At 39.8% G+C, this 24,197-nt stretch overlaps 1 protein-coding gene across 21 annotated transcripts in view; it reads right to left on the bottom strand.

Moving 5' to 3' along the window:
• Positions 1-24,197, bottom strand: part of EPB41L2 (erythrocyte membrane protein band 4.1 like 2) — a 226,669-nt gene that overhangs the window by 137,423 nt on the left and 65,049 nt on the right. The window contains exon 1 of one of the 21 annotated variants that reach the window (XM_033235459.1): positions 1,587-1,607. The exons of the other annotated variants lie outside the window; for them this stretch is intronic. The gene's annotated coding sequence lies outside the window, so the exon portion shown is untranslated. Of the gene's footprint in view, positions 1-1,586; positions 1,608-24,197 lie in introns of those variants that run through there. 21 annotated transcript variants of the gene reach the window in all.

Here is a 24,197-nt window from a genome sequence, read left to right as displayed (position 1 = left end):
TGGTGAAACCCCGTGTCTACTAAAAATATAAAAAAAATTAGCTGGGCACAGTGGCATGTGCCTATAATCCCAGCTACTCGGGAGGCTGAGGCAGGAGAATCACTTCAGCCTGGGAGGCGGAGGCTGCAGTGAACCAAGATTGTGCCATTGCACTCCAGCCTAGGCGACAGAGCAAGACTCCGTCTCCAAAAAAAAAACAAAACAAAACAAAAAAAAACAAAAAACAGAACTCTTTTTTTATTCTGATTGTACAGGGAATCCAATCTTCTCATCTACCAATTGTCACGCAAGATTACTTCCTGAACAAACATGGACAGGAGTTTCATGACTCTTCAATATGGATGAACTTCCCAATTGGTCTATAACATTTTTTTAACATTTTTAAAAATGGTCCACATTTCATAGGATCATTGATACTGACATATCTGATGTAGGCAGAAAAAAATAATTTTTTTCACTAGCACCTTGGCTCTAATGTGCAAGTTATTCTTTGATCACATACCACAGTTTAACTTCTCTCAGGCTCTAAACCAGAATAATGTATACAACTACACATGCGTCACCCGCAAAATTTCTTCCCTACCAGACATCTTAGCAAGATTAGACTCACATGTTCAATTACATTAAAAACAATTACATTTTTAAGATGTAATGTTGAAAAGTACCATAGATTTATGGGACTCTAGGAAAGAAAGACACTGCATGACCTCAGACCTTTACAGGGAGTATGGAGAGAAAGTGGGAGCAGGTACAGAAGGAGGAAAATGGATAAAAGAATAAAAGAGTGGTGGCTGAGAATCTCTAATCAAAAAGTTACTGTTTTGAACCAAAGAAGCATCTAAAAAGTATCAGGATACAACTCTTAACAAATCCTTTTTATTTGCTTTTAATTAACTACGAAAGTCAAAAGCACCACTTTTTAAATTACATAATCAGACCAGTATAGTAATTCAGCAGGTACATTAAACTGTATTATTTTTATTCTACTTTATGTCTAAGAAATATGTGCTGAATTCCTGCTTTACACCAGACACTGGTCTAGGCCCTAAGGACCTAGTGAAAGTTCTTGCCCACAAAAGTCTACTGGACGTTTACAGTCTAGCAGGGAAGTCAGACACATAAACAAATCATTACACCATATGTGATAAGGGTTGTAAGAGAGGTACAAGAAGGGCACAAACGAAATAGTCACCTCCTTTAGGTGGTCAAGGAAAGTTTTATAAAGCTTACAATTATAGGATCATTCTTCTCTCAACACTTTGAATGAGCAGATGCTACCACTAGGTCATAATGACACCCACCTTGCCTTAGGGATTAAAGAAATAAAACAAAAGCACCTACCACAAATTCCACTGTATACAAAGCAGAAACAACAATCTTGCTAGCAGCTGTATAATCTCTAGATATGACTGAGCAAAATGGAATTTGTAAAGAATCAAAGTAGTTCAGAGCTAAAAAGGATCTCAGTGTTCATGTACCTCTACCTCTTGCCTTTAATTAGATGGGAAATCTAAGGCCCAGAAGTCAGATTATTTACATAGCAAATCAGCAGCAAGATCTCACCAGGCTAGATGTCAGATTCTTACCAATAATCCCAATGCCTTTTCCTGTAGCAAACTGTCCTGCCTGGATGAGAAGGGGAGACACACTGTTAAGGAGAGAAAAAAGAATAGAGACCTTTCATTGTTGTCCAAGGGCCAGAAGAAACAAAACAGCCCTGAGACTAGGAATTCCAAGAGACCTACAGTGCTCCCCAGCTCTACTCCAACTTCTGTACCCAAGAAAAATGCTATAACCTCCCTCCTCCCCCAAAATTGTAAGTCTCCAAAAATAAAAGGGCAACTGACAAGAAATTATCTACTCTTCTTAACCTTAAGTAACATCAAACATAGTCAAATAGCTTAGATATATTCCCATGTTGCCATTTAGCTACATGTATAAAATAAAAGTAGCAGCTGCTAACCTACCTATATAATGGAATTGAAAGGATCAAAAAAGAACCATAATAGCTACTGGTAAAGTGCAAAACACTAAATGAATGCAATTTACTGTTAAACACAGAATTTCCATGGTCAAAAGATTCATCTACGCCTTTTCCCCTAAAAGTGGTGGAAGGTATCATTATGGTTTAAGTTCATTTTTAAAAAGCAAACATTAATGTATAATAATTTCCCACCAATCCAATGTATCTATTTCTTTCTCAACCTGTAGAAGGAAAATTATATCCCCACCCCAACCCACCCCCTATAATTTCCCTTCTTTCTTTTCTCCCCTTTACTTTAAGACAGCCACCACCATTCCAAGAGGCTCTGCTAGAACCATATAAACATCAAACGTGTAAACACAAAGCTTTCATCAAAAAACACGTTGTATAAAGTTGAATGCTGCTTCTACCAGGGCAAGCTGGGGAAATGTTAAGGTGTATGTAATAAGCAAGGCACAGCTACAAACCCAGAGTGTGCTCGGGAGGTACAGCCCCAATCTGGGGCCCTCTCCTCACTTCACCTGTCTCACTATCCTCCTTCTGCCTGATATATGATCTGCAATGGTGTGGCCACTCGTTGAGAACCCAGTGTACTTCCAATCCTTCATAACTTTATTAGCTCTCCATAATTTGAGACTACAGCTCTGTAGCTTCACTTTCAAACCCTAATTCTCTAAACTTGAATTAGAAAAGCCTAACCACAACTGCCAAGATGTTCTCAATCCACAACCATACCTACTCAAAACAATAAATAAAAAATATCTAATATCAAGCCATTATACTCACCATTACCTCTGCCCATGAAATCTTGATTTTAATACTGTACTTCTGGGTTTTGTAAAGATCCATTCATTCCATGAGGAATTGCTTTGAGCTTGCTGATAGCTGCTGAGGATACAGACCTGTGTAAAATGTGGCTCTAGTGGTGTGACAGTAGAGCATTTCAATAGCTAACTACAAAGAGAATAAGAGCTCTAATGGAAGCATAAACAATTGAACAGTTAACAGACTTAATGAAGAAAGAATGCTTCCCGAGGTGACACTTGACCTGACCTTGAAGGATAAGAAGGAGCTTACTGGGCTTATTACAAGTGGGTAGAAGCACACTCCTCACCGTGGGAACAGTAAGTGAAGGACACAGAGTCATGAAAGATAAATGTGTTGTAGAGAACAGTGAGAACTTCAACGGCCTGGAACACAGGGTGGGGAGTGGAGGAGACAGGACAAGGGAAGCAACACCCAAATAATGCATGATCAATATGCTAAGCTCAGATGTTTTTACTCTATCCTGTAGGCAATTTTTTAAAAAGCTATTAACTTTGTATTTCTGGAAGATAACTTTGGCAGCCATGTGAGACCAACTGACACAATGAAAGGAAACTGACTGGCCGGGCGTGGTGGCTCATGCCTGTAACCCCAGCACTTTGGGAGGCTGAGGTGGGTGGACCACTTGAGGTCAAAAGTTCGAGACCAGCCTGGACAACATAGCGAAACTCCATCTCTCCTAAAAATACAAATATTAGCCAGACATGGTGGCACACACCTGTAATCCCAGCCACTTGGGAGGCTGAGACATGAGAATTGCTTGAACCCAGGAGGCGGCAGCTGCAGTGAACCAAGATCGTGCCACTGCACTACAGCCTGGGTGACGGAGCGAGACTATCAAAAAAAAAAAAAAAAAAGGAAACTGGTTAAGATGATGCTCATGATGCTCCAGGGATCCAGGAGACTAAGATAGAAGCAATAATAATGCAAATGAAGAGATGGTGTCAATAAATATTTAATGGGTAAAATGAAAGGGACTTAATAATTAACTGGATGGTGGGAGTAATGAAAAATAAAGCTCCCAGGTTCCTGAGAGTCAACGGTTAGCTGGTGGTACCATGAAGTTAGAAAGAGACTTCCAAACAAAGTAAGAAACAGAAAGGAAGGAAGCAAAAGCTTCCACTTTGAATGTATCTGGGCTGAAAATGTGTGACATCCAGGTGGAAATCCGAATATGGCTGAAGGTATGTGTCTGAATGACAGAGCCTGGGTTTCCACACTGAGATGTGGAATTGCTCGGCCAATCAGCATTATCAGGGGTAGATGAAACTGTAGAGAAAGCAAACAGTAGGATAAATGCTCACCAAAAATCCCCAGGCAGAGAGACCAAAGAACCTATCAAGGAGGCTAAAAGGGATCAGCATTAAGAGAAAGAAAACCAAGAAAGTACTGACAAGAAAGAAGAGTCTAACAGGGAGGCATGGTCAACAGGGGCAAGGGCAGATTGCCTCAGGGAACAATAAGGGTTAAAAGGGTCATAAGATTGCTGCTAAACTCAAAGAGCAAGTTCAGTGGCTAGGAGAAGAAAAAGCTAATGGCTACAGATGAAATATCAGAAGAGGGGAGGGAAAGAGATAAGTGTAAATTAATATCTGAAGTTTAGCAATGAAAAAAGGTCAAGTAATAACTACAAAGAGTCTAGGATTGAGGGGAGATGTACGTTTAGGCTGTTTTTGTTTGGTGCAGTCTTTCGGTGGGAGAGATACAGAGGAGAGGTTCAAGACACAAAGGAGAAACAAAGGAAAATGAATGGCATGTAGTTCAAAAAAGATGGAGGAAAAGGATCAAAACCACAGAGAAGAGTTTAACCTTCAATAGCAGGAGGAACATCCTGACCCCACAGGCCAAAGAGAACAGTAATGGGAAATAGACATGGGCTCGGAGAGGAAGGGGTTTAAGGAAGCTAGAAAGGGGAGCAGGAGTGGATCTAACAACTTTGGAGCATTTTGTTAAATACAATTTACAGGAGGCCATTGTTTTGGACTCGCCTCCTGCACTAGGCTCCAGCAGACCATACCACACCAGAATGGAGTCAGGTAATCAAACTAAACTCTGAAACGGGGCAGTTTTTTAAAAAGGAAGAAAGAAATTCACAACAACCAATCCAAAGGGGTAGGCATAAGGAAATGCGTCACTTTGAAACAACCAACATGCTTTTGTTCTCTGTTTCTGCTTCCCTCAGCTCTTTTCTGTCTATAAAAGCAACTTCCTCTGTTCAGCTTATCGGACATTCGTTCTATTTTACAGAATGAGGTGTTGCTCCAGTCTTGAATGGCAAATAAAAACCAATTAAAATCTTTAAAATAAATTTGCTGTAATTTTAACAATGTAAAGGAAAAAAACTAAGGAGAAAGGGGGAAATTTTGGAGAAAATATGGTCAATCACCCAGAATATATTCCATGATAATTCTCCTAGCATTTATATAAACATATGGCTTAAAACAGGCCGAACAATTTTCAATATGAGAAGTAATCGGTGTTTGAAACTCTTCTCATATAGTAACTTGATTTGTAAATCAATATCTATTAAATAAATTACCCAGAAGAATAATCAAATGAGTGCCAATCTCCTTATTAGTACAGAGGCAGAAAAGTTGTTAAAAATAATTCACTGAAATTGCAAAGTTTGGGGAAGGGTGTTTTGTTTTCCTCATAGTGTGTGCCAAGGGCTTGACTAAATTTATTTTATTAGATACAATACCTACAACTGTAGCTCCTATTCTCAAACTGTGAAGCCTGTGTCTCAATAAAATGCCAGTTTAAAAGACAAGATAATGAAGACCACCATCACCACCAGAACTCCATAAGAATATGTGAAAGGTTATAAAACAAAACTCCTTTTATAGGGTTGAATCCTTTCCAGGGTGGGCCTTTAAGGCATTCTGACAGCGCACACAAATACTATCTCTGGAACAAAACCAAAAAGGCACAGCTGCAAGACATCTTCCACTGAAGTTGTAACTGACTCAATAGCAGTTCTTCCTTTGAGCAAGAGAGTCTATAAAAGCCAGAAGCAGAGCTATTTTCCCCTACAAACTGTTTAGTGGAACTGTCTTCTACTGATCCAAATTGTAGCTTTATTAAAAAGCTAAAATAGCATGTCCATTTAAATTGGTAAAAGAAAATACAAATAAAATTTGAAGGAAAAAAGCATATGTGGTTTTCATTATGCAAAATCCCCAACTGAACCAAAATTATGCTAAAATATATAAAGCTATACATTTTTAAAATTATAACTTATCACCATCACCAGCAGGAAATGTGAATTTATTATAATTATTTTTTCAAACTACTAAGGAATAATAGTGATTTTAAAAGTTTAGATGATTACTATTCATATTCAGAACACTGATTTATTTTGAGCTTTATTTCATTTAAACTTGTATCTGGATATTTATGACAGCTAAGAATAAAAAAAAATCAAAGGCATTTTTAAGTCAATTAGGAATAACTCTGACACAAGAAACACAATTTAAGTAATCAAATCAATGCTTTATTTTGTGATGCTTTCAATACTATAGTTTTGACTATGTTTCTATAGCAACACCAAGAAATACTTCTTCTGCAGCCAAGATGAAAACCAATAACCACTTCTCCGGTTTATTTCTATTATGGCTTCCAACAACAACAACAACAAAATCAGCCTTTCTAAACCTCATTCCATAAACTTCAAAACCTAAGGCTTAAATATGTAACAGTCGCAGTTAACCGCAAGTGTCAGATATTCTCCAAGTCTTTGGAAGGGAAGTTAATGACAGAGAGGGTATAATTCTGTTACCTTTTTGACAACAATTCATTCAGAATAACAAACAAATAATGAGGGTAAATAAAGTAATGACCAACAAATGACTTACTTGGAACATTATCTAAATTCTAGAGAAACGGAACACTGAAAACTTTGTGTAAAAACGTAAAGCACTCAATATTCCAAGAAATATGCAACGTTTCAGACTTGCTTTCAAAAACCATTTTTTGTTGGAGTCACTGTCTTGAAGAAAATATTTTACTAATAATAAAAGACCTACCTAGCTGGTGAGAAAACTTTCTGCTAAATGCTTTACAAACATATTTATGCTTCAAAATATCTCTGTAAGGCACATATTATCGAGTTCATTCTGTAGTCAAAGAAAATGAGGCTCAGAGAAATTAAATAACTTCCCTTAATAAGCATAAAATGCAAAAATCATACAGTGGTTAATCAACAGTCCTGGAGTTAGACAAAACTGAATTTGATTCTGGCTCAACCGCCTAACAACCACGTGTAAATCCAATTCTAGTTTATGTGAGATACATACTTGACATCACACCATGATGCTTATATAGCCTGAACTACAAAAAGCAGCCTGTAGGTAAACAGCTTCACCTTCCAGTATCTCACATGTGCCCACAGACTTTACTATAATCATTAGGACTTTATTCAGCTGTTTCCACTCTAGTACCATAAAGTTCTCAAAAAGATTTCATAAGAGAAACCAGGAACCGCAAATGAAAACTGCAGATGTTTCTATCTTCCAAACATATATATATATATGTATCAACAGAGGCTTGCCTGGCATTTAATGTTACTGGCTAGATATATCAGTATATGCCTTTCTTCGGAACACGAAGAACTACAGTAATGTGTCAACGAGGATCATGTTTTTGAGAAATGTATCCTTAAGGTGATTTCATCCTTGTGCGAGCATCACAGAATGTACTTGCAACGTACATGGCATAGCCTACTACACATCTAGGCTAGATGGCATAGTCTATTACTTCTAGGCTACAAACTTGTACGGCATGTTACTATACACTTGTCCGCTACTATAGACTTTTTTTTTTTTGAGACGGAGTCTTGAGTTCACCTGAAAGTTCACCCAGGCTGCAGTGCAGTGGTGTGATCACGGCTCTCTGCCTCAACCTCCCGGGCTCCAGTGATCCTCCCACCTCAACCTCCCAAGTAGCTGGGACTGCAGGCACACATCACCTGCTCTGCTGATTTTCTTATTTTTTGTAGAGATGGGATTGCACCATGTTGTGCAGGCTGGTCTCAAGTTTCTGGGCTCAAGCAATCCTCCTGCCTAGACCTCTCAAAGTGCAGGGACTACCGGCATGGGATACCATGTCCAGCCTGACTACAGACTTTATAAACACTGTACACTTAGGCCACATTAAATTTTTTTAAATATTTTTATTCGATGAATTAACCTTAGCTTACTGTCTTTTTACTTTATAAACTTGCATTTTTAAAGCTTTTTTTACTCTTGTAACACTTAGCTTAAAATGCAAATATATTGTACAGCTTTATAAAAATATTCTTTCATTAAATCCCTATTCTATAAGCTTTTTTCTATTTTTAAATTTTTTTGCTAAAAACTAAGATAAAAACACACATACTAGCATAAGTCCCTACAGGGTCAGAATCATCACTATCACTGTCTTCTACCTCCATATCTTGTACTACTAGAAGGTCGGCACCAGCAATAACATGGAGCTATCACCTCCCATGATAACAATGCCTTCTTCTCAAACACCTCCTGAAGGACATGCCTGAGACTATTTCACAGTTAAAGTTTGTTTTTTGTTAAGTGGAACAAGTATATTCTAAAATAATGATAAAAAGTATAGTAAATACATAAACCAGTAAAATAATCATCTATCATTATCAAGTATTATGTACTGTACCTGATTGTATGTGCTAGATCTTTATATGATTGGCTGTACAGTAGGTTTGTTAACACCAACATCACCACAAACATGTGAGAGTAATGCACTGTGCTATGACATTACCATGGGAACAGTGTCACCAGATAATATGAATTCTTCACCTCCACTATAATCTTATGGGACCTCCATCCTATATGTGTTCTGTTGTTGACCAAAAGGTTGTTATGTATCACATGACTGTATTTGGGGAGATCAGAGAAGTCCAAATGAAAAGGCATCTCCATAAATTTGAGGTAACTGTAAATGCATTTTTTAAAAAGATGCCTAAAGGACTACCAACACATACACCAGGTTTCCCAGAACAGTTCTGGTTTCAAATATTCTGTCTCACTGTCTCCTTAAGAAAATACATACATTCTAGATCACACTCATCCTTTCTATTTTTTAACTGAAACAACATAATCACCAGATTTAGGGGCTTGGGACCAAGAGATTACTATTGGTTAGAAGGTGAATAGAAGAAACTCGAATAAAACTCTGAAAGGGAGAATGCATTGCCATTGGTAGGAAAAAGGGACAGGAACATTCAAGAGAGATGGGAACAGTCTTAAGGCAGGGTGAAGATGCAGACTGGACAACATGCCTTCAAAGATCTTGGTGATAGTGACAGGAGGCAGCCAAATGCCTAGACAGACAGGGGCAGGTCCCCAGTGAACTCTCACCTTCAAGTCAAAAAAACCAGCCTGAAAGCTGAAAGACCAGGACTGCTGGTCCTGAATGAAACGCACAACCCAGAGTGAGATCTTCTGTTCCTGTTTGCCCACCCTTTCCCCGCTGATTCTTTCTGAATAATGCTTTTTAACCAACTGAATGTTGTCTTTTCCAAACCTACCTATGACCCGCCCCTACCCCACTCTGGGCCCATAAAAGCCCCAGACTCAGCCACATTTGGGGGGACTTTCCCACCTTCAAGTAGTAACACCACCCAGCATCTCCTCTCCACTGAAAGCTATTTTCCTCACTCAGTAAAACTCCCTGCCTTGCTCACTCTTCGACTGTCAGTGTACCTCCTTATTCTTGGGTACAGGACAAGAACTCAGGAACCAGTGTGTGGGACAAGACCTCGGGAACCAGTGCATAAGCTAGATTCGACCTGGAAGGGCCAAGTGAAAGGGACATCTCCTACAGCAGGTAGCATGACCAAGTGAGGTCCAGATGGGACATCACCAGTTGAAGGTCCTTGGCTTGCAAAGTGACCGGGAAAAGAATCCTGTGTCATTGGGGAGTAAGAGTTGGTGAGCCGGGCAGCAAAATGACCACTGTCACTGGATCAGAATTATATATAAAGATAAATCAGAGATAATGCTGAAATATGACAGCCAGAAAGACTGCTGAGGGCTTTGAAGAACAGAAGAAAAACTTTGGGCTAAAGAACATAGGTGAGAAGCTCCTTGCAGATGTTTTTCTTTTGTTTTGCTTTTTTGGTAGCAGCGTGGAGATTGGTAGCAGCTTGGAGATATACAAGTCACCCATTTTAAGTATACAATTAAATGGTTTTGAGTATAGTCACAGAGTTGTACAACCAGCACCACAAATAATTTTAGACCACATTTATCACCCAAAAAAGAAACCCTTCCTAACCCATTCTGTGGGGCCTGATACAAAGGCCAAACAAAACCACCACAAGAAAAGTAAACTACAGGCCAACATCCCTATAAACATACAGGCAAAAATCCTTGGCAAAATACTGGCAAACCAAATCCAGCAGGATATTAAAGGATCTTATATCGTGGCCAAGTGGGATTTATTCCAGAAATACAAGAGTAGTGCAACAAAAGAAAATTAACCAATAAACCATATTAATAGAGATGAAGCAGGGAAACCCACATGATCACCTCAATAGACACAGAAAAAGCATTTGACAAAAACCAGCATCCTTTTCACAGTAAAAATACTCAATAAACTAGCAGTAACATTTCTCCAAGGAAGATATACAAATGGCCAATCGTAACATGAAAAGATATTAAATATCATTAGTCATTAGAAAATGGAAATCAAAATCACATTCAGATACCGCTTCAAACCCACTAGGATAGCAATGTTTAAAAAATAAAAAAGGAGTGTTGGTAAGGATTCGGAGAATTCGAATCCTTACCCATTGCTGGCAGGAATGTAAAATGGTGTAGCAAATTCAGAAGCTTCTAGGGAAAGTGAGGAGTGGGAAGTGACTACTTAAGAGGTACAGGATTTTTTTCTGGAGAAGATAAAAATGTTCTGAGATAGTAGTAACGGTTGAACATTTCAAATGTAATAAAAACCGCTGAACTGTATATTTTAAAATGGGTGAAATAATAAATTTATGTTATATGATTTTGATCTCATTAAAGAAAAAAGAAACCTCATACTCCAGCTGTCACACCACATTATCCCCAGCAATCACTAATCTACTTTCTGTTTCTATAAATGTCCTGATCCCGGACATTTTACATAAATGGATTCTTATATGTGGCCTTTTGTGTCTGGTTTCTTTCACTTATGTTTTCAAGGGTCATACATGTTATAACATATCAGTACTTCCTTCATTTGTATGCCCCAATAATATTAAATTCTATGGCTGTATCACAGGGTGTTTATCCGTTCATTAAGTGATGGATATTTGGGTTGTGTCTGCCTTTTGGTCAGTATGAATAGCTGCTATGAAAATCCATGTATAATTTATTGTGTGGTCGTGTTTTCATTTCTGTTGGGCATATACTTATGAGCAGAACTGCTGGATCAAATTATTATGTTAAGTTTTTGAGGACACACCAGACTACTTTCCAACATGACTGCACTTACATTCCCACCAGCAGTATACATGGGTTCCAGTCTCCTGGGCCTACTGTGGCCAAGCAGGATGAACACTAAATATTGTTCTGAGGGTCAGGCATGGTGACTCATGACTGTAATCCCAGCACTTTGGGAGGCTGAGGAAGATGGATCACTTGATTGCTGGAGTTCAAGACCAGCCTGCCCAACAGGGTGAAACCTCATCTCTACTAAAAATACAAAAATTAGCCAGACGTGATGGCGTGCACCTGTAGTCCCAGCTACTCAGGAGGCTGAGGCAGGAGAATCACTTGAACCCGGGAGGCAGAGGTTGCAGTAAGCCGGGATCATGCCACGGAACTCTAGCCTGGACAACAGAGCAAGACTCCGTCGAATGAATGAATGAATGAAGGAATGAATGAATGAATGAATGTTGTTCTAAGAAGATAAACTTGGGAGCCTAAAATTGGGAAGGGTAGTCAGCAGAAACAGGAAGAATGCAGACAGAAAGGTAAATAGGCTCAGGTGGGCTAGGTGCAGTGGCTCACACCTGTAATCCTAATAATACTCTGGGAGCCCTAAGCAGGAGGACTGCTTGAGCCCAGGGTTTCAACACCAGCCTGGGCAACATGGTGAGATCCCTATCTCTACAAAATATTTAAAAATTAGCTGAGTGTTGGTGGTGCATGCCTGTCGTCCCAGCTACTCAGGAGGCTGAGGTGGAAAAGTTGCTCGCACCCAGGAGGTGGAAGCTGCAGTGAGCCCTGATTGGGCTACTGCACTCCAGCTTGAGTGACAGAGGAAGACCCTGTCTCAAAAATAAATAAATAAAAATAGGTTCAGGTGTAAGTATCAGCCAAAATAACAACAACAAAAAAAAGAGTAGGTATTTAAGAGAAAATAATCCACAGGAGTTGAAGTCTAAATAGCAGATAAAGAATAACTAAAAAATAATGCCAAGATTCAAGGCCAGAAGACTAGAAGACTGTAAGATTCTGGAACTTTCAGGCACACTGAGTTTGAAGTGATGTAACACCTAAGTTCTTACAGAAGATTACAGAAATCAAGAGTAAAGATGATAATTTAGGGGTCACCCCAGAGGTATGAGAGATTAACCCTGATCCTATCATTTGTTACTAGTATTAATCTTAAAACTTGTTTCCAAACAAGTGACTATTCCTGAAAAGTTTTAGTAATACAAAAATAGAGAAAAAGCAACCTAAAGCCAGGCTTTCCTGAGGGGTGGCGGGGGAGACTATGGCAGGGCATCTGAAGGGGCTAGAAATATATAAAAGTCTGCATAACAAGAATAGCATCAAGGTGCTGTAAGAACTAAATGTGGTAGACCAAGTCTACCTTCTTAAGAAGGTACAGTCACCTCCATGTGTCTAATGAAAAAATATTTGGAGGGAAATCTCAGTGGCAAACTAATCAACAGGCAAGATAAGTGCTAAGAATGAAGGAAAGGAGGCTGGGCAGGGTGACTCATGCCTGTAATCTCAGCAGTTTGGGAGGCCGAGGCGGGCAGATCACCTAAGGTCAGGAGTTCGAGACCAGCCTAGCCAACATGGTGAAACCCCATCTCTACTAAAAACAAAAAAATAAGCTGGGCATGGTGGTGCATGCCTGTAGTACCAGCTACTCAGGAGGCTGAGGTGGGAGAACTGCTTGAACCCAGGAGGCAGAGGTTGCAGTGAGCCAAGATCACGCCACTGCACTCCAGCCTGTGAGACAGTGAGACTCCATCTCAAAAACAAAGAATGAAGGACAGGAAGCCCAATATCAGATCATTCATTGATCATTCACTCATTCAGCAAATAACTATTGATAGCCCATTAAGTGCCAGATAATTGTGGACACACATGCGATAAATGCCTTAGGTACACACACCTAATACATACTCTTTTGAACAACCTCTATTCTCCCCAATTGACTCTCTACTTGCCTTTCTTCCCTATCAGGTTACAAGCTCCACAAGGCTGTATCATGTTTAAAATAAAATATAAGGTTGACAAATAGGTAGTCATCGCCTCTGCTCTCTCTCCCTCAAAGAGAAGTATGCCTTTATAATTTCAATTTTGAACACAGCTTGACTGATATATTATGGAATGGGCTGAGTAGAAAAAAGAAAAGAACAGCTGCTAAAATAACTGCGAGAGAGTTGATATTTGGTGGGCAATAAACTGGTTTAAGGGAGAGTGTTTGAGGTCTGCTCTATATTGTAATGAAGAATCAAAAAAGGTTAGTTGATGACGAGAATTTTTCTTAAGTTTTGCTGTTATAACAAAACCTTTTCTTTTGCTTCTCTAGAGACTAAAAACTTAAATAGTTTGTCAATTCTTTGTCAATGTTGGGATCTGTGTTTCTTTGGTTATCAAAATTAAAACTAGGCCCTGAGTGAGCTCATCTTTATGCAAGTTACAGTATCTGAATAGGGCAAGTGTCAGTGGAATGAAGTGGACAAATTCAAGAAATATTCAATTAGTAGAATGGTAAGAAGACACATGGCCAAAGACATTCGGGAATTAAGAGAGCAAGGGAAAGCTAAAGAAAGAACAATGAGAAATGGGACAGTAAAGCCATTCACTGAAATAGTTAACAAGAAAGGACTAGGCTCTTCTGGAGGGAAGTTAATGAGTTCAATTTAGACTGGGTAACAACAACAAAAAGACATATAACTAGTAAAAGACAATAGTGGATTGACCGGGCACAGTGGCTCACACCTGTAATCTCTGCATTTTGGGAGGACAAGACAGGCCGATCACCTGAGGTCAGGAGTTTGAGACCAGTCCGGCTAAAATAGCGAAACCCTACCTCAACTGAAAATACAAAAATTGGCTGAGTGTGGTGGTGCATGACTGCAGGTCCAGCTACTCAGGAGGCTGAGGCAAGAGAATCGCTGGAACCCGGGAGGCAGAGGTTGCAGTGAGCCGAGATCGCATCACTACACTCCAGCCTGGGTAACAAAGCAAGACTCTGTCTCATAAAAAAAAAAAAAAAAGCCAGTAGTGGAAAGACAAAATGAAGTCAGAGAAAAACATATCTAGAGGAAGGCTGTAAAAGAGAAAAAGAAACGAAGACTAGATGGGAGAAATACATAACACATAGCAGGATGGTACCCAAATATATTAATAATTAAATGTAAATCGTCTCAAGATATAAATTAAAAGGCAGAGATTGTCAGACTGGTTTAAAAAGGAAGAATCAATTCTAGTCTATGTACAAGAAACCTACTTTAAAGATAAAAATATGGGAACAGGCCGGGCGTGGTGGCTCAAGCCTGTAATCCCAGCACTTTGGGAGGCCGAGACGGGTGGATCACGAGGTCAGGAGATCAAGACCATCCTGGCTAACACGTGAAACCCCGTCTCTACTAAAAAATACAAAAAACTAGGCGGGCGAGGTGGCGGGCGCCTGTAGTCCCAGCTACTAGGGAGGCTGAGGCAGGAGAATGGCGTAAACCCGGGAGGCGGAGCTTGCAGTGAGCTGAGATCCGGCCACTGCACTCCAGCCCGGGAGACAGAGCGAGACTCCGTCTCAAAAAAAAAAAAAAATGGGAACAGAGAGTTGGTATGAAGCAGCAAATTGTGATATACAGAATTAACTTTGATGGTAAAATAAAGAGATAGCCCTAAATGGCAAAACTGAAGTGCTCTGTTTAGTGCAAGAGTGAAAGTCTGTAAAAGTCTAGACAAAGATCTCATAATAATACAAATGAGTATGGTTGGTATACTCTACTGAGGACATATAATTAAATGTCCTAAGGTGCTTATAACCTTATTAATTATACAGTTTTTTGGGGGTTTTTTTGGTTTTTTTTTGAGATGGAATCTCACTCTGCCGCCCAGGCTGGAGTGCAGGGGCAGGATTTTGGCTCACTACAACCTCCGTCTCCCGGGTTCAAGCAATTCTCCTGCCTCAGCCCCTCAAGTAGCTGGGACTACAGGTGCCTGCCACCACGCCCGGCTAATGTTTTTTTGTATTTTTAGTAGAGACAGAGTTTCACCACGTTAGCCAGGATAGTCTCAATCTCATGACCTTGTGATCCGCCAGCCTCAGCCTCCCAAAGTACTGAGATTAAAGGCATGAACCACCTACCAAACAGTACAATCTTGGTTTAAGTCCATGACTTGGAAACACCAGTAGTTCTGAAGTTAAAATATGTCAGTTTTGTGGCTGTCACACTCCTTTTCTACCCTGATTTCCACTGCCCCCATCTACCAGGTTAGTAATGTGTACTCCTACAGCTATGTCCTCTTCCACACACACAAAACACAGTGGTAGTCATATGGGAGGCAAGTAGCTTAAGAAACCAATCAGTGTGGTATACCAAGGAGACATTTACAGGGGCATTACATTTACAGAGCCTTCACCCTTTCCCAATCACATTCTTATTTAATAAATTTAAGAGGCTTTCAACATGTCTAATTCATGTTTGATACAGTAGAAAGCTCTTACTACTAGGCATCCACATTTTACTTGGCTTACCCTCATAAATCTAATCCTGCAGTATTTTGTTCCTTGACACTCAAAACGCATTTGTTAAAACAGCAATGTCCAATATTATTTGAACTTCACTACATATCTACTTTTTTTATTTTTTTACCTTTAAGCTCTGTTGGACTTGATATAGCTACATCTTTGTACTGGTTTTTAAAATTTAAAATCATGGCCAAAAATACTCAATAAACATTTTGAGGTATCTGCTAATTATTAGGGAAGGGGTCAACAACATGAAGATGCATATATGTTTAACATGTTGTCTTGCTTTATTCCTCTTCAGAAAGAGATTTGGTCTTTGCAGAAGAAAAGTATAAAAAATATTTTTTCAAGCTTTTATTTTGAGAAGACTGTGAAAAGTTCACATCCATGGTTATAATTTGTTTCTCTTGGATCTAAACATACACCCACCCATTGGCTTCAGAAAACTACTTGGACAGAAATCCTAGGAGAGTGATACTTCCTGGAAGTTTCAATTGGAGCGGGGGAAAAAAAAGAAAAGAAAGAAAATCTTTCTATGGAAGGACAGCCAGTAGCAAATAATACGAATGTTAATACCAATTTGTAAAAATCTATTCTTACACAAAAGATACATTCACTGACTCAACATGTTTCTTGAGTAATTATTAAGAGGGTGATTTGCAAAAGGATTCACACTCTCACATATTTGATATGTGGTAAGATTCTGTTAAATATTAAGCAAAATGGTTCAGTATGAAAAATTTATGTATCCACAGTTTTGCTGGTCAAATTCCTATCGCCAGCATCCTTCTCTTTACCACTAAATTGCTGTTGACTGGCTGCCACTCAAGCAATCGGATCCCTAGGGAAAAGCCAGCAACCTTACATCCGTACGCCCCACACCCTAATAACTTAGGCTTGTAGTCGGTAGTCAATGGAACATTTTATGAGTTAATCAATAATTGCACCTAATTCATTAAGTGGTGTACAGCTACAAACCAAATCCCAGTAAAACAAACAAAAAATGAACTCAGTATAGCCATCATTCCTCATCCTTTCCTCTCTCTATGTGGACTCACTTTGTTGTCCTTTCTCTGCATGTATTTCTACTACTGAAATTACCAATTCAAATTCTTTTTTTTTTTTTTCTTTTTTAATTTTTTTGAGACAGAGTCTCAGTCACCAGGCTGGAATGCAGTGGCGCCATCTCAGCTCACTGCAACCTATGCCTCCTGAGTTCAAGCGATTCTCCTGCCTCAGCCTCCCAAGTAGCTGGGACTACAAGGCCACCACACCCAGCTAATTTTTGTATTTTTAGTAGAGACGGGGTTTCACCATGTTGGCCAGGATGGTCTCGACCTCTTGATCCACCCGCCTCAGCCTCCAGCCTCCCAAAGTGCTGGGATTACAGGCATGAGTCGGGGCACCCAGCCCCAATTTGAATTCTCAATATCAGTCTGTCTTACTGTGAACTCAGCAGCTCAGTCTTCTTACTCACCTTTGAATCCCTAGCCTGGCACACAGTAAGACTGGGCACCAATTTATTTCATAATAAGGAAAAACAAATACCAAAGATAGTTCCTTAAATCTGTATTCTCAATCTTTGTGTTATTACAGTGGTAAGCATAATGAATTTAATTGGCAACAACAAAATTCACTATTACAATTAAATATTTGATCCTAGTCACCTTTATAATACCCCAAAAAGGTATATATACCACCAGGTGTTACTGCACAGAGAGAAATACAAGATCATTACTGGACCCAGAAATGACATCTAGTAGCTATAGATAAAAGAAATATGAAATGAGGCTTCCTTGGCCTAGGGAAATTAGGTAATCTTCTGGGAAACCCAGCATATATTTCTGAAACACAGATACTTGTAATTGCCTCTGCATGGCTCTTGTATGGGTTCAAACCCTGAGAGCCCGCCAACACACAACACAAGAGGGTGTGTAGCAACACGCTGCTTTAATGAGCGCCTGGGTGCAGGCGGGCTGAGGCTTAAAATGGCGTCAGCACCAAAGAGGACGGGGCAGGGGTTTTATAGTCTCCTGTAAACAGGAAGTGTCTCGGTCTGACATAACTGCTACGTAGTACCCAGACGGCCTCCCTCTCCATCTTCAGGGGGTATGTGTCTTCCGGCCAGCTCTCTTCCTGCTTCTGCTATCTTGCTGACGCACGCTGGCTGCTGGCGCAAGTGACCTTGCTCCTTGGGACTGGGCCTGAGGAGGGAGGAGTTATTCACTCCCTTAAGCTTCCAGGGCCCGAGGAGAATCTTTCATTCCTGTCTATTTGGTTATAGAAAAGGTAAAGCAGAGTAGGTTGCCCCAGTGTTAATTTTTTTAAAACATACTGGCCTACCTGCCACCATCAGGGTTACCCTTGGCTTGGATGAAAAGTTTTTAAAAACCAACCCAAGCTTCCAGGTATACGGTTAAAAATAGGCAGTATATGACCAAACCTAACAATAGCTCTGTTACCGATATTAAGCCACAGTATACCAGGAATAAAACTTGGGGTTGGGAGAAACATCATAAAGTTATTTGTGAGTTTATGGTACACACATTTACAAATCACAAGGCTGTGAAAGAGACATCTAGTAAATGGCAAACCAACCCAGCAGGGAGTCACTACCACTCCAGCAAAATCCACTGGCGGAGTAAGCAGGATGCCAAGAATGTGAAAGACTAAAATGGGCTAACAGTAATGTAGCCCCTTTTCCAAGACGACCCTGAGCTGTAACATAGTGCATGAAGGAACCAGGGGCAGTTAGATCTGATCAGGAATCACACTTCAAGGACAAGCTGAGACCCAGAAAATCACTTACCTGATCATCTACCCACGAGCCACACAACTAATGACATACAGAATTGGGATATGGCTGTGCAACAGGAGAGGGCAGGGCAGAGTATGTCCTGGGGAAAACCTAACGCTGGGATTCACCACTGACACATGGGCTGGACAGAAATGGAACCAGAGGAATGAACAGCCCCTGCAGACTGTGTTGTATGAGAAAAGACGGCCTCCAGATGCAACAGGTCAACTGGACTTTGCATGGTCTGCCCAGGCAACAAAAGGACTGTGTCTGCCGTTGTACCTATAAAAACTGAAGTGTGACAGACAAGGACGTCTCTATGACTACACTCACTGAAAGGATACACATGTTTATATACTATACTTAAACATATAGAAAAGTGTATGTACTGTGAAAAACACAAATCTTGGGGCCCCCAAATCACTAAGCCAAAAGGAAAAGTCAAGCTGGGAATTGCTTAGGGCAAACCTGACTCCCATTCTTTTTAAAGTCACCGATCTGCTCACTGAGATAAATGCATATCCAATTGCCTCCTTTGGAGAGGATAATCAGAAACTCAAAAGAATGCAACCATTTGTCTCTTATCTACCTATGACCAGGAATCCCCCTCCCCACTGAGTTGTCCCGCCTTTGCTTCAAGTTGTCCCGCCCCACCTTTCCAGAAAGAACCTATATTCATCTTACATATGTTGACTGATGTCTTATGTCTCTCTAAAATATGTAAAACAGGCTGGCCGGGCATGGTGGCTCACACCTGCTATCCTAGCACTTTGGGAGGCCAAGGCGGGCAGATCACGAGGTCAGGAGATCGAGACCATCCTGGCTAACACGGTGAAACCTGTCTCTACTAAAAATACAAAAACTTAGCCGGGCATGGTGACGGGCGCCTGTAGTCCCAGCTACTCGGAAGCTGAGGCAGGAGAATGGCGTGAACCCAGGAGGCGGAGCTTGCAGTGAGCTGAGATTGCGCCACTGCACTCCGGCCTGGGCAACAGAGCAAGACTATGTCTCAAAAAAAAAAAAAAAATGCCTAGGCAGGCAGATCATCTGAGGTCAGGAATTCGAGTCCTGCCTGGCCAATATGGTGAAATCACTCCAGCCTGGGTGACAGAGTGAGACCCTGTTTCAAAAATAGTAATAAAATAAAATGTATAAAACCAAACTGTGCTCTGATCACCATAGGCACATGTCGTCAGAACCTCCTGGGGCTGTGTCACGGGTGCAGGTTTTCAACCTTGGCAAAACAAGATTTCTAAATTGACTGAGACCTGTCTCAGATATTTGGGGTTCATAGTACATACTATATATCTGAACAAAAAGGTGAAATGTAGCACTCATAAAAATTAACTTAGCTGTCATACTTAACTTTCCCTTTGTCATGATCTGCCTGATCCTTTCCTCCTCCTATGGTTGACCTCACTCTCATGATTTAGACTAGCTCTGTTCAAGCAGTTTGAGTTCAGCCATATTTTGGAATGCTGTCATATCCTGCTTCCCAATCATTGTCTATCTCCTCCCACTGTCCCCCTAAAATTCCAGGTTAACCATATTGGAACATATAAATTCAATAGCACAGTTATGAATAGATAAGGAACCTTGTTTTTCCTGTTCTGTTATCTGTATATCTTAAGTAAATATTCTTCCCATTGGACCTCAGAGTAACAAGGAAGCCAGAGAAACTTTGTCTCTTCTGGGGAGAGGGACTGGCCCCAGTGTCTGAGCCTCCTTGGAGGGTTTCCTCTCACTTACATCCCTTAGCTACAAAAGAACATCCATATAAAGAGTTGGTTTCTGCCATAAAGTTTACTGTAACAGGATCTGTCCTGTACCAATTGTGCATTTATCTTTAAAAGACACAGATGGAATGGCATGATCAAGAGCTTGGAATCATTCTATAAAACAAGCCCAACTGATGCCCAGACATAAACAAACACTGGAACCCCTGTGTACCTCCACCCCAGATGACAGGAGTCAGGCGAGCACAGAATCAGCTCTTGTTGGAAATCAGTGAGCCGGCTCTCCAGGACAGGTCAGGGCTTATGTGATCAGATCTTTACTTGCTTCAAAGCCTTTTTAAGAGTTATAATACAGACTTGTTACACTTATATGATCCTGGAAAACATCCAGAATGACTAGCCTATGTCTTTCTGACACACATCTTCTGTAGGTAATAAATATACACACTTTCTACAAACTGTGAACTTTCAAATGAGTCCATCTAATGAACGAATGAATGTCCTATAGATTAACACTTCCCAAATTAAGTCCTACTACCTTAAGAATTTGTGGCGATGCATCACCCTATTTTGCAAAGGGAAAACAAATGAGTTTAAAAGGATAATGCTGTTGTTTTAACCTATGCGAACATATTTATAGACAAGAGACTAAAAATGTTCAACCAAAATGGTAACGGTAATTATTCCTGAAATGTGGGTACCTGGAAATTTTGCTTTATTTGCATTTTTCTGTTACCAAGTTTTCTGCACTGAACATGTGTTATAATTTTCAAAAATTTAAATAAAGTCCATTAAAATTTAAAAGTGTAGAGTTTTCGCCCTTTACTCTGTACTCCTTAACAGTTTTTCTTTTCTTTTCTTTTTTTGAGACAGCTCACTCTGTCACCCAGGCTGGGGTGCAGTGGTGCAATCTGGCCCACTGCAACCTCTGCCTCCCGAGCTCAAGTGATTCTCCTGCCTTAGTCTCCCAAGTAGCTGGGACTACAGGGGTGCACCACCACGCTCGGCTAATTTTTGTATTTTTTAGTAGAGATAGAGTTTCACCATGTTGGTCAGGCTGGTCTTGAACTCCTGACCTCAAGTGATCCACCCATCTCGGCCTCCCAAAGTGCTGGGATTACAGGCATGAGCCACCGAGCCCGGCCCTCCTTAACAGTTTTAAGGGCAGTATAAAACAGGATAACTAAGTCCCAACAAAGTTATAATAAACTGGTATTGTGTCATGTGGTATAGATTTACCAAAAACACAGAGCTACATTCATACTATTCCTCTTTGAGCTTGGCACTATACACAAGAAATCACTGGACTCTGAGCAGCTTTCAGACACTGTTACATCAGAGGACTTTTCTTTAAGTTAGATTTTAACTGGATTTAAAAGAATGAAAGGAATTTCCTGGATTTTATCACAGCAATTTCCCAGGAGATTTTTCCCTCAGTTCTTAATACAAGGATTAAAGCCACTTAGCAAATTAGAAGTGTACTTGCCACTTAAAATGCTATTAAGATCATGTAAATTAAGAGGTCTTTAAAAAGCAATACACATCAACAAAAGACTTAAGAGTTCCTGCTCAGAAGTTGTTTTAACAGTTTCCTATGAAGGTAGTTAAAAAGCATCAACCATCTGAGGTCACATCTAAGTGTAGGGGGATCTACTTTCAGACCACACAGAGCTAGGAAGGGATCAGGGAACACATATCTACATTAGATCAAGAAAGAGCCTTTCTTTGTTATATGACAAGTGTTACTGTCAAATTTTCTCTACGACTTCATTAAAATATCAAGCACAATACATGCACAATTTAACACAGCACAAGACGGACAGGGACATATTTTTCAGGACTGTAAAATGGCATCTGCAGAATGTCTCAAAGGAGTGACAAAGGGACTTCTTTAGCTGTAACAAAGAGAACAATGTTTCTAGTAGGACACTACAGGACTATTGCATTTCGGGGGGGGAAAAGCAGTGAAAATTAACACAAAACAGAGCTAAACATGGAGAATGACAGTCTGTAGGGAAGAATTAAAAGAAACTATTGAGGACACAAGTTTCACTCATTATTGTATATAAGAGCACCTAATGTTTTAAAAATCGAGTAATTGCAAATGTTAAGTTTGCAAATAAAATTATAACTAAAAAAAGCACAAAATAACCTTATCAATTGAATTAATTTTGGATTCATAAGCCCTGTATTTCTATAATTCCTGTTAAAAGGTAGTTGATAAACAAGCAATAACAGTATTATGATAAGCAATCTATGTGTATCATTTCATTTAATTTCTCATGACTACTCTATGAGAAATACTACCAATGACTCCATTTTACAAGTAAGGAAATTGAAGCTTAGAGATATAGCTCAGCATCAGGCAGATTTGAATTTCAATTCCAACTCCTTCACTTACTAGCTATGAGACTTTGACTTTCTTTCCAAGATACTTTGAATTCCAAGACTATGAAAATCAAATAATTTTCACATGGATTAAGGACAAATTATTTTCAAAAATGGGACAAGAACTTTCCTATAACATCATACAAAAATGGAGCTAGTTGCTTAAGGAATTGGGGGTGTGGGGGAAATTGGGATATACCTACCCAAGACCAACCAAGTAACACTTTCAAAACACTGTTAAAAGAGTAGCTTAAGAATGCCTTAGGGAAAAAACGAAGAGAAGGAATGATGAGAGTTAGGATTAATTACAAAATAAATATCATGTCTGAATAGACTGGATGGATGGAAAAAGATAATCAGGATACTAAACTGATTATTCCTCACTTTATCTGAGGTTTATGTGCTTAGTTATCTTCAGTGGACAGTACTCTAAAAAACTATTTGATGACTTCTATATTGTGCAAAACAACTTCAGTCATAGTTACAAACAGTAGACTCTGATTATAGTAAATAAAACCAGTAAATAAGTTAGCAACAGGTAAATTTTTCTCCCTATGACTATTTGTTTCATAAATTGTCAATCCTAGTTTAAATCCCAGAACACTGTTACCCAACTAATCTTCCTAAACACCAGTTCTGATCATATCATTCATCTGTGCCGGAAACCTCAGTGACTCCACTGAGGGACGAAAGCAAACCCAGAAAGCAATTCTTTCACCTCGAATAGAGTCCTCCACACTCTGGCCTGACTCTCCTTTTCCAGACGTATGCTCAGTTCTGCCCAGGATGAATGCTATCATTCTGGAGGTAAAAGCCACTGTCTCCAGGCTCAATCCTCAAGCCTCTTCTCAAAAGGCAGCCACCCAAGTAGAATGCCCATAATCACAAGCACCACTGTAGAGTCCAGTTACCAGGCTATGACTTGCCTGCCTACCCCAGCTCAATGCTGTTCTTCTCTCTCCCAGATGCCACAGCATCCCCTACCCTGTGTAGGGTACTCAGAGTCCAGTGATTTCTCGTGTATAGTACTTTCCTACACTCAGGCCCAATGCACCCATCTTATCCACCTTACCAAACAAGTCTGTCTTAAATTACTATGATTAGGATATTGTAAAAAGCTGTGCATTTCCTTTCCTACACTCAGGCGCAATGCACCCATCTTATCCACCTTACCAAACAAGTCTGTCTTATTTATCTCTGTATGCACCACAGCAACCAAACATACCCTTTTGCACAAAGTTCTACTTAATATATGTTGGGCAGAAAGAAACGATAAGAAAAATCCAGCATGCCTAAGTTTTCAAACCATTCTAGGCATTATAATCTTACTTTTCTATTATCCAAGATAATCATCTTAATGATTCAATAAAGTTATTGTAATATTAAGTCAAACAGCACTCTACTGGAACAAATATTATTTCGGCCCATTTGTAGTAAGAAATCTCATGTCATCTTTTAAGATTCCTATTAAGAAAATGTGGGAAGCATGGTATTTACTATCTTCACCCTGCGTGATTGCTTCTCATGGATT

Source organism: Trachypithecus francoisi, unplaced genomic scaffold (assembly GCF_009764315.1).
Source record: "Trachypithecus francoisi isolate TF-2019V2 unplaced genomic scaffold, Tfra_2.0 Lachesis_group15, whole genome shotgun sequence".
NCBI lineage: Eukaryota > Metazoa > Chordata > Mammalia > Primates > Cercopithecidae > Trachypithecus > Trachypithecus francoisi.
Note: the sequence above shows the minus strand (reverse complement) of the source record. Positions and strands in the feature narration are given on the sequence as shown.